This window comes from Felis catus, chromosome C1 (genome assembly GCF_018350175.1).
Source record: "Felis catus isolate Fca126 chromosome C1, F.catus_Fca126_mat1.0, whole genome shotgun sequence".
Classification (NCBI taxonomy): Eukaryota; Metazoa; Chordata; class Mammalia; order Carnivora; family Felidae; genus Felis; species Felis catus.
In genome coordinates, this window is record NC_058375.1 from 21,141,380 (window position 1) to 21,152,211 (window position 10,832).

General features: G+C 47.0%; 1 protein-coding gene across 1 annotated transcript in view; it reads right to left on the reverse strand.

The window, feature by feature from the left end:
- PTAFR (platelet activating factor receptor) overlaps positions 1 to 5,481 on the reverse strand; it is a 31,113-nt gene extending 25,632 nt beyond the window's left edge. The window contains exon 1 of the mRNA XM_019836495.3: positions 5,276 to 5,481. The gene's annotated coding sequence lies outside the window, so the exon portion shown is untranslated. The remainder of the gene's footprint in view (positions 1 to 5,275) is intronic.
- Between the last annotated feature and the right edge of the window lie 5,351 nt (positions 5,482 to 10,832).

Sequence of the window (10,832 nt, forward strand, 5' to 3'; positions counted from 1 at the left end):
AATCTAATCAAGCCTTGGGGAACACTAGGTAAGGGTATTTGGGACCTGTGTGTACTATCGTTTTTTGTTTTTTTTTTAAAGTAATCTCTACACCCAACGCGGGGCTCAAACTCACAACCCCGAGAGCAATAGCCGCACACTCCACTGACCGAGCCAGCCTTATACCCCCTCTGTGTACTATCTTTGCAACTTCCCATGAATCTACGATTATTTCAAAATTTTTTTTAATGTTTATTTATTTTGAGGGAGAGAGAGACAGAGTGTGAGAAAGGGAGGGTCAGAGAGAGAGGGAGACACAGAATCCGAAGAAGGCTCCAGGCTCTGAGCTGTTAGCATGGAGCCCGATGCGGGGCTCAAACTCATGAACCATGAGATCATGACCTGAGCCAAAGCTGGACGCTCAACCGACTGAGCCACCCAGGCACCCCAAATCTACGATTATTTCCAAATAAAGGGTTAAAAATAATAACTAAAAATCCACACAAAAGAACACAGTGGAAAGGGACTCAAGAGGAGCGTGCTTAAGGAATAATAAAAGTGCTGACAATAATAATCCAATGCTATTTAACACATGGTGGGCATTTACTGTGTTTCAGGCAGTTGTACCCTATGTAATTGCTTTATACATGTTATTGTGTATGTCCTTACCATATTCCTCTGAAGTAGGTGCATTCATCATTATCTCCAATTTAGAGACAAGGAAATTGAGGCAAACAGAAGCTGAGTAGCTTGCCAAAGTCACCCAGCTTATATGTGGCAGAACTAGAATTTGAACCGAGATAATCTGGCCTCGGAGCCCATTCTAGATCTTAACCACCGTGCTGGAGTGTGAATAAATGGGGACCAGAAAAAAAATGTTAAGAATAAAATAAAAACATATATCAGGGTACTGAAAAGAGATGCACACTCAAATGGGCAATCTGAGGGAAAAGGGACCACTTAAAGAGGTGAGGGCAGGGCTAGAGAACCAAAAGGAACCCCGTAGTACTCCAAGGCTCCCAAGAGTGGGTGCCTTCACCATCCGAAAGGCTGGAGAGGGAGAAGTTCTGGAGCCCAAGGGTAGCTATTTGGAGAGGGCTGCCAGGCAGGAGCTGTGGCCTTGGGTAAGAAGTTGCGGTAATCCCCCGATGACTGATCTCTTGCCAGTGCCTCCCCTTGGACTCCCCCGGAGTCCAACCAGAAGCAAGGGATAAGGGTAACGTAGTCCATACAAATCAGCCTCCGGAGGCACAGAGTGGGGTGGAGAAGCAAGATCTAGAGGGCAAAACAGAAGATATCCAGGACAGACAGATTTGAGAAAATCAGGGAGAATTTAACATGGACAGAATTTTAGATGATTCTAAGGAATTATTGTTAATTTTATTAAGTGATAATAGTGGTGTGGTTATATAAGAAACTATTCATATATGTGGAAATATTTGGAAATGAAGTTACAGGGAATTGCTTTAAAATATTACAGCAAAATAAGAAGAGAGGAAGGAAGGGGAATGAGAAGGATGGAATGGGGGAAAGAGAGAGGAGAAGGAAGGATGGAAAAAGGGAAGGAAGGAAGGAAGGAAGGAAGGAAGGAAGGAAGGAAGAAAGGAAGGGAAGGAGGGAGGGAGGGAGGAAAATAATGCGGCAAAATATTGAATCTAGGTAATGGGTGTTGAAGCGGGCTGAATAATGACCCTCAAAGGTACCAGGTCCTAATCCTTGGAACCTGTAACTGTTACCTTATATGCCAAAGATTTTTCAGGTGTTGTTAAATTAATGCTCCTGAGATGGGGAGATCATCCTGAATAATCCAAATGAGCCTTAATACAATCACAAGTATCTGTGTAAGAAAGAAGCTAAGGGAAATTTGATTACAGACTGAAGAGAAGACAATGCGGCCACAGAGGCGGGGTGACATGGCCACAAGCCAGGAATGCTGGTAGCCACCAGGCACTGGAAAACAGATTCAGTCCTAGAGCCTCTGCAGGGAACACACAGCCCTGCTGACTCCCTACCCATTGATACTGATTTTGGACTTCTGGCCTCTAGAACTGTTAAGAGAATAAACGTGTGTTTATTGCGGTCATTTGTGACAGCAGCTATAGGAAATGAATACAGGTATATAGAGACTTATTTTACTCTTCCCTCTCTTTTTGTGTCTGTTTAAAAACCTTTCTAATAAAGTTGGTGTGGCACACAGCCAAATCATAACGCTACCTATGAAGTAGTGTTGCCAAGGAAACAGAATCAGCAAGTTCAACCACCAGTTTACTGGAAATACAGAAAAGGACCAGATCATAGGGATACACTCAGCAAACTCAGACAAGAGAAAATGTAAACGACCTGGCCTCCTCAACAAATACATATTTTTAATTTTATTTATTTATTTTGAGAGAGAGAATGATCAGGGGAGGGGCAGAGAGAAAGGGAGAGAGAGGATCCCAAGCAGGCTCCGCACTGTCAGCAACGCCCAATGCGGGGCTCAAACTCGCAAACTGTGAGATCATGACCTGAGCTGAAATCAAGAGTCAGACACCTAACCGACTAAGCCACCCAGGCAGCCCTAAATACATTTAATTTAAACTTTAAATGATAAATAGATAGATGACAGATGATAGATAGATAGATAGATAGATAGATAGATAGATAGATGATAGACAGACGTATATAGATGGATGGATGGATCCAAAATCTGACCACTTTGAACCATCTCCAGTGCTTTGGCCCTGGTCCAAGCCACCATCATCCCTCACTAGATGTAGCCCCTCACTGGTCTCCCTTCCACCCTTGCACCCCCTTTAATCTGTTCTCAATATGGCTGTGCAGTTGAACCTTTATACGTCAGTCAGATCACATCCTTTCTCCGCTCAAGGAGAAAGGGCCCTGTAAGTCTTGACCTCATCTCCTACTTCTTTCTCCCCACCTTTTAGTCACACTGGCCCTTTTCCTCCACCTCAACACACTGGGCACATTCCTGCTTGGAGCTTTTGCACCTCCTGTGCTCTCTGCCTAGAACATTCTTCCCCAGACACTCAGAGTTATTCAAATGCCACTTTCTCAGTGAGGACTTTCCTGATAACCCCAATAAATTGCAGCCATCCCCCAGCATGCCCTAGGCCCCTACCCTGCTTTCTTTTCCTCCACAGCACTTATCTAACACACTATATATTTTAGTTGTTTACTTTGCTCATTATCTGACTCTCAACTAAATTGTAAGTTCCTTGAGAGCACGAATTTATTTGTAGATACTGATGCAAATCATCGGCAATTCATTAGGGAAAAAAATAATAAAATTAGATCCTTATCTCACACTATGTCCAGAATTAAATTCCAACTGGCATAAAGACCTAATTATGAAAAGCAAAATACAAAGAGTTTTGGGGGAAAAAAGTAGAGGAAAATATCTTTATGATACAAGGGTCAAGGAAAAATTTTTTTAATTAAGACAGAAATTATAAATAACAAAGAAAAGTTGGATAAATCTGACCACATAAAGTTTAAAACTGTGTACATCAAAACAAAACAAAACTGTGTACATCAAAAGATATGATAAAAAGAGGAAGACACAAGTCACAGACCAGTAGAAAATATTTGCAATACATGTAACAAAGGATTTTCAAGCATAATATAATATAAATTCCTTCAAATCAGTAACTTAGAGACAAGACCAATAGAAAATTGGGTCAAGAAAGGAGGAGGCAATAGACAGAAGAAAAAGCCTGAATGGCTACGAAACATAAAATATAATCAGCAGGAGTAACTGGGTGGCTCAGTCAATTAAGCGTCTGACTTCGGCTCCGCTCATGATCGCATAGTTCATGACTGGGCCCTGCATCGGGCTCTGCACTGAGAGTGAGGAGCCCACGTGGGATTCTCTCTCTCTCTCCCTCTCTCTGACTGTCCCCCATGCATGTGAGTGCCCCCCCCTCTAAATAGATGAAAAAACTTAAAAAAAATATATGATCAGCATTTCAGGCAATCAGGAGTTCAGATTAAAACAACCAACCACCAGATTGGAAAAAATTAAAGTCTGCCAATTCCAAGTATCAGGGAGGATGTAGAACAACGGAAACTCTCATTGTGCTGCTAAAAAGATAGTACAAAAGGCACTACATCTTGGAAATTGACTTTATAATAAAGTTGAAAATATGCACATCCTTCCTAGTATACACCAGAAATATTAATATTTCCTGTATACAAGGAAACGTATATTTGCATGTTTTCGCGATACAATCCTGTGCATATGTTAAAGTGAACAGAGCCACATATAACAACACGAACAATAAACGAATAAAGCGAGGATAAATAGAGCATGATACTGTTTCTTAAAACTATGACTGCCGGTGGACACAATACATATGCATTGATACAGAAAAACAAATTCAGGATATGATTATCTCTGGGGAGGGAGGGAGAGGGCAGGACTGGTGAGGTACACAGGGGGCTGTTACACCTGTATGTTCTGTTTAATTGGTGGCAGGTGCAAAGGTGTTTGTCATATTGATGCATACAAGTCAAGAAACATGCCCCATCATATATGGAGATTTACCGGAAGGTTACAGCGATTAAGACATGTTATAAGCACACAGGCAGATAATTAGTGCCAATGAACAGACTAGAGAAAGAGTCTCTGGAGGCAGGGATTACCACAAAACCAGAGACCTCTGGGAGCCAAAAAGTAACTTGGGCAGTATGTTCCTGCTGAGACCCCTTTCTGGGATGCCAGCCCTAATGCCCGGCGGCCCTGAATTCTCCTTCCTCCTCACTATAACCTCAGTTTCTCTCTCTGCTTCTCTCTGGCTCTCCTGAGCACGTGCGCCATCTCTTATTCTCCCTCAGACTTCGGGAGTTGGAGTCCCACCCTGCCACTCAACAACTGGGCCGCCCGAGCCTCAGATTCTTCATCTATAAAGTGAGGACGGCACCACTAGCCTCACACAGGGATCAGGTCTGCTAAGGACAGACATGTATGGGCAGCTGGTCCCCATTCTCCCCTTTCCTCTTCCTCCTCTTCCCCCATGTCCTCCCCTTCCCTGGTCGGGCTGAGTCCCACCTGCTTTCACTGTCCAGCCTGGGCCTACCTGCAACAGCACACGCGCTCCCCTCCCCTGGCTTGTAAGAGGACGGCCTCACCGCCTCACCACACACCTTGCACTGGATCTGAAAGGAAGCCTCAGGGGGGTGGCCAGGGCCCTCAAGGGTTCGATCTTGAACTTGCTTATTTGCTACCTCTTTAAAATATAGAAAAAAATTCATTAAAAATAAATTAAAAAGAAGTAGACTCTGGGGTCAGACTTACCTATGTCTAAATTCCGTTGTTTTCTCCTGGCTGTGGGATATTGGGCAAGTTTCTTAACCTCTCTGAGCCTATTTATATCAAAACATAGCTTTAAAACAAGAATAATAGTATATACTTCATAAAGGAGGTGCATAATGAAATAATGCTTGTAAAAGCATTGGGTATGATCTTTGACCCACAGTGGTCATGTGATGAATGCTAGCTAGCTTTTTTTTTTTTTTTTTAAATACCAGCTTCTGCGGAGTCCCAGGGTCATCAGGAAGCAGCACTCAGACAGCTAGGACAGTGGCCTCTCCCATCATGCTCCATGATGTGGCCAGGACCCCTAGCATTTTTTTCCCGCCCCACCCATCCCCTCCACGATGCACAAGCAGGACCCATGGTAGAAAGTTAAAAGTGGGGACGGTCCCAGCCCCTGTTCCAGCTAAGCGGCAGCACCCAAACGTCCTGGGGACCTGTTTGGGGATGATGAGAGTTTCTGTGATATGTACATGTGGTTGCATTGATGTGTGTGTTCGTGTGTGTAGGAGGGACGTTTGTGTGTCTGTGTGGAGTAGGTTTCTTTGTAGCAAGGGAGCAGGGGGTTTTTCGTCTCTGGACTTGTTGTGTCCTGCAAGGATTCACGTGTCGTGTCTGCCAGTGCTGACGTCCCTGTTGTGTGTCTGCAAAGATGTGTGTTGCATCCTATGGCCAACAATATACATCATACGAGGGGCAACTGTCAATGGTGACACTTTGCATATTGTGCGTAGTGAAGGGTCATGGGTTCTATCAGTAGACGTTAAGGGCCTGCTGTGTGTTACGTATTTGTGAAGGGCCATGAACTAGGTCTGTGGGTGATGAGGGTCTGTTCTGTGTGATATGTGTGAATGCTACATCTGTTGACGATTGGGTGTTAAATGTCTACGAGGAGTGAAAGGATGTGTGCTGTGTGGTGACAAAAGAAAGCTGGGTGTTTATTGGGGATGTGCCGGTGGGAGAAAGGTCAGGCATAACCAAGCTCTGCGGACCCCTCCACAGCCTGAACAGCCTCACAGATTCCACGGGGCAGCCAGACAAAGCAGGCAAACCTGGCCCTCTCACCCAGGTCACCAGACTCTTACCTGAGAAACAGCAGAAACGGTGGTCTAGGGGGTGACAACAAAGCTGAGGAAAAGATGGAGGGCACTGAAAGCATGTTTCCTGGTCGGTTTCTCGGAGAACCCAGGAAGTGGGGTAGAGAGTAGGGAGGAAGCAGAAGGCAGGCCTAGACCTAAGTACGTGACTCACTTTACGCTCCAATCCCCATTCAACAGCTGAATAAAGAATTAGGGGAGGCCTGCCTGCAGGCTCCGCTGGGCAGGGCATAATGCAAGGAAGACAACTCCTTGGGTGGGGCCCCAACCCCAAAGACACTGGGAATACCCACGTCTAGCCAGGGAATCTCTCTGCATGTCAGCTCAGCCAACAACATGGGGCTGGTCCATCCGATGTGGAGCGCCTCTGGGAGTAAGGGTTGGGCTTGGGCTGGCAGAGAAGGAATTGGGTCCCTTGACTGTCCCCTGACCTCCATGCCTTTATTCATGCTTCCCTCGCTCTCTCTGCCTGGCTGCCTACTGATCACTCTTTAAGACTGCTCTGGGGGCACCTGGGTGGCTCAGTGGGTTGAGCATCCATCTCTGGCTTGGGTCATCATCTCATGGTTCGTGAGTTTGAGCCCCACATCAGGCTCACTGCTGTCAGTGCAGGGCCCGCTTCTGATCCTCTGTCCCCCTCTCTCTCTGCTCCTCCCCCACCACTCCCCGACTCTGTGCCCTCTCTCAAAAATAAGTAAACCTTAAAAGGAAAAAAAAAAAAAAAACAAAGATCCAGCTGCCTCTCCTCAACCTGAATCCATCATAGTTTTCAGGGAGACCAGAAACTGTCTTTTCACCAAGCTTCCCAGGTGTTCTCAATTCTCTGCTCTTTCACTGAATGGCTTAGAGCAGTCCCATTGGACAAGAGGGCCAAGGATCACTACCCACTGTGCACAGCCCTGTGCCAGGCATCTGTTTTCCCTGACCTCCTTAACCCTCAGGGCAACAAGTTTAAGAGAAGAGGAAGCAGAGGCTCGGAGAAGGTTCAAGGCAACAGTCTCTGATGCCACATACGGGCCTGTTGCCTCCACTTACAAGGTTGGTTCTTTTTTTTTTTTTTAATGTTTATTTATTTTTGAGACAGGAGTGACACAGCACGAGCAGGGGAGGGGCAGAGAGAGAGGGAGACACAGAATCCGAAGCGGGCTCCAGGCTCTGAGCAGTCAGCACAGGGCCCGAATCGGGGCTCGAACTCACAAGCTGTGAGATCATGACCTGAGCTGAAGTCGGATGCCCAACCCACTGAGCCACCCAGGCACCTCGGTTCTTTTTACAATAAACAGAATCTCACTAGAATTCATAGGACAGGAATGAAGAAAGTATTTTTACCCTCCTTTTACCAAAGAGGAGGAAGCTAAAGCCCAGAAGGGGGAAGTGGGGTGCCAGGATTTACAAAGCTTAGTGGAAGAGCAGACACTTGATAAGGTGGCTCCAAGCCCTTTCTGTGCTCACGCCTCATCACTCAGGGTCAGACGTCGCCATGTTTCTCAGGTGCATGAGAAGCACGGACAACTTCAGCAAGGGGGTAGATGAACCAGATTGCACCAGGATGGATGGGGGAGGGGGGAGGGGGAGGGAAGGACCAGAGAGGCAAATCCTGCTTCACTGAACTTCCACCCTCAGTGCAGGCCCGGACTCATCCTCAGCCTCCCACGCTCTTACTCCTCCCTCCACTGGGGCCCTAGGGAAGCGAGAGGGGCCAGGAGGCGGGGCCTGGCTGAGGCCACAGCCACTGGGGTGAGGTGCGGTGGGGTGGGGTGGGAGCGTTTAGGTGACTGGACCACCAAAGGCAATGATTGACGCTTTAGGTGGTCACACTTCCTCTTAAAAGGGACTATTCCCAGTCTACACATCCGGAAGCTGAGGCTCAGAGTTGAACCCCAAATGCCAGATTTCTAACCGTGCCTGTCTGGCTCCTCCGTTTCCCCTCTGCCCTAGGTGGTCCCACAGGCAGCAGTGACCTGCACAGTGGGGGAGGTGGGGGCAGTGGCTCTTTGCTCCCTTTTTCACAGCAAACCACAGGAGCGAAGTGCCTCAGCCGGCCTTTCATTCTCTCCGGGCCCTGCCGCTCCTCCAGTGAGCCTTTCCTGCCCAAAGACGCTCTTGACCTGCTCACAGATGAAGAGGCTGGAGAAGCTGTCACAGCCACAGCCCTGCCCTGGAGGCATCTTGGCTAACACTGTCTCTATCCAATGCCCAAAGCACTCCCCTCTGGGTGGGTGGGGGGTCATCACTGAAACAATTGCTCTGAACATGCTTATGGGAATGGGCTGGGATCTTGGCAGATCTTCCAGTGGGTCTGTGGCTACAATGTGCCAGAAAGGAAATGGGAAGGCTTTAGTCCATCTGGGAAAATAGGATGTCATGGCTGAAACCCAAATTTCTTAATATGACCTTCTGATGTCCCTGGTCTCACTTCACCTCACTTCTGTTTCCAAACATGGCATCAGTTGCCTCTGGGTCTTTGCACACACCGTTCCCCCCAACTGAAACATCTTTCAAGTCCCACCCGACCTGTGACGGAAACTCAGTGGTCCCTCACAGTCAATCTCCCTTACTTCCTTCCTTGCCAACAAAACTTTCCTAGAAATAGTAGGTGTTCAGCCCCAAGGGACAAGACCTGGTCTGTGGCCTGCCCATTCTCCCTTGCTGTTTTCCCATATTTACAGTTAGAGGTGGCCACGTGGCCCATCTTCTAGAAAACAACATCTTTTAGGGAAATTTTTGCTTCCTGGATGACTTCTTTCTGCTTGGCAACTGGAACGAGGCGTGGAGCTACATATTCTTCTATGAAGATTCTGCGACAATAAGATGACAAGCCCTGCTGAGAGGATGGAGGGGAAGCATAGTAAGAGCCTGGTTCCTTGGTAGCACTCTTGAGCCCGGTACTGAAACTGCCGGCCGTCAGACTTCCGTGAGCAAAATATACCCCTATTTGTTTATGCTAGCTATTCTTTTCAGCTGAAAACATTCCTGATGCATCAGCCTCTGGGTTCCAACTTTAAAAACATCACTTCCTCTGGGAAACATGCCTTTGCTCAAGCACAGGATCAAGGGACCCCTCCTGCGTCCTTGAGCAGTGGACGCATTGTGCCTCTCATGATCTTTGCAGTCGCCCGCTCATCCATGTGCCCCAGCAGACTGTGGTAGGCAGCAGGGCCCCATGGTGTTCACCATTTTATTCCTAAGCCAGCATATCAGTCGAATGCGTAAGATTGGGCCTGGCCCTCACAAGCCTGCGAAAACAGTTGAAGTATGACAACGGCATAACCTCTAAGGCAGGCGTGGGAATTTACACACACATCCTAGAAAGAGACGGGTAGCACTTTGCCTGTAGAAGAGATGGCTGCTGTCCCCTGCACAGGACAGTCTGCATCACCTCATGACATGTATCACTCTGCGGCATGATGGAACATTTCTCCCTCTCTGCCTTGGCCCACTTTCAGCCAGAGCCACATCCACCCACATCCTGTGCACAGATTCGTCCGTGGTTTGGACTGCTCAGCCGCACTTGGAAGGGCAGCGAGACACCCAGGCTTTTGTCCCCTCCCACAGGGAAGTAAATCTAACGTGCGGTATCTCTTTATACTACAAGACAGTGTGCCTTTGTGTTTATTGTACCTCTTTCCTTGTCTATAAAACATTGCTCAGGCGTACCTGGCTGTTTCAGTCGGAAGAGGATGAGGCTCTTGATCTCAGGGTTTAGAGTTCAAGTCCCGTGTGGGATGCATAAATTACTCAAAATAGGGGCGCCTGGGTGGCTCAGTCGGTTAAGCGTCCAACTTTGGCTCAGGTCATGATCTCACAGTCCGCGTCGGGCTCTGTGCTGACAGCTCGGACCCTGCAGCCTGCTTCAGATTCTGTGTCTCCCTCTCTCTCTGACCCTCCCTCATTCACACTCTGTCTCTCTCTTTCCAAAATAAATAAACATTAAAAAATTCAAAAGAAATTACTTAAATAAAACTTAAATTTTCAAAATAAAATTTAAAAATAAAACACTGTGCGAAATCTAGTTAAAAGTCACCCAGTTTCTCCTATCTTCACATTTTAGGTGCCCTCTATTTCCCACCTCACATCCCTCCCAAGGGCTGATCCTGTCTCTCATAACCTGCAGGACGTTTGAGTATACACTGTAAGCTGGGTGCTTTCACACGTTATTTCACTCAATCCTTAAAATATCAGTATCTTCATTTTACACACAATAGTAATACTGGCAACACCCTCTGAGCACTGTGGTAGCTACCTTATATGTGCCACGGCAAAGCCTCGTAAAGGCTGCCACGGCTATTCTATATTCCCATTCTGTACATGAAGAAACTAAGGTTCAGCAATTAAGTGGTAGGGAGCAGGTGAGGAGCAGGTCTGCCGAACTCCAAAGCATTTCAGAGTTGGGCCAACGGACCCACCCCTGGAATAATACCTAAGGAAGAGTACATCGATGG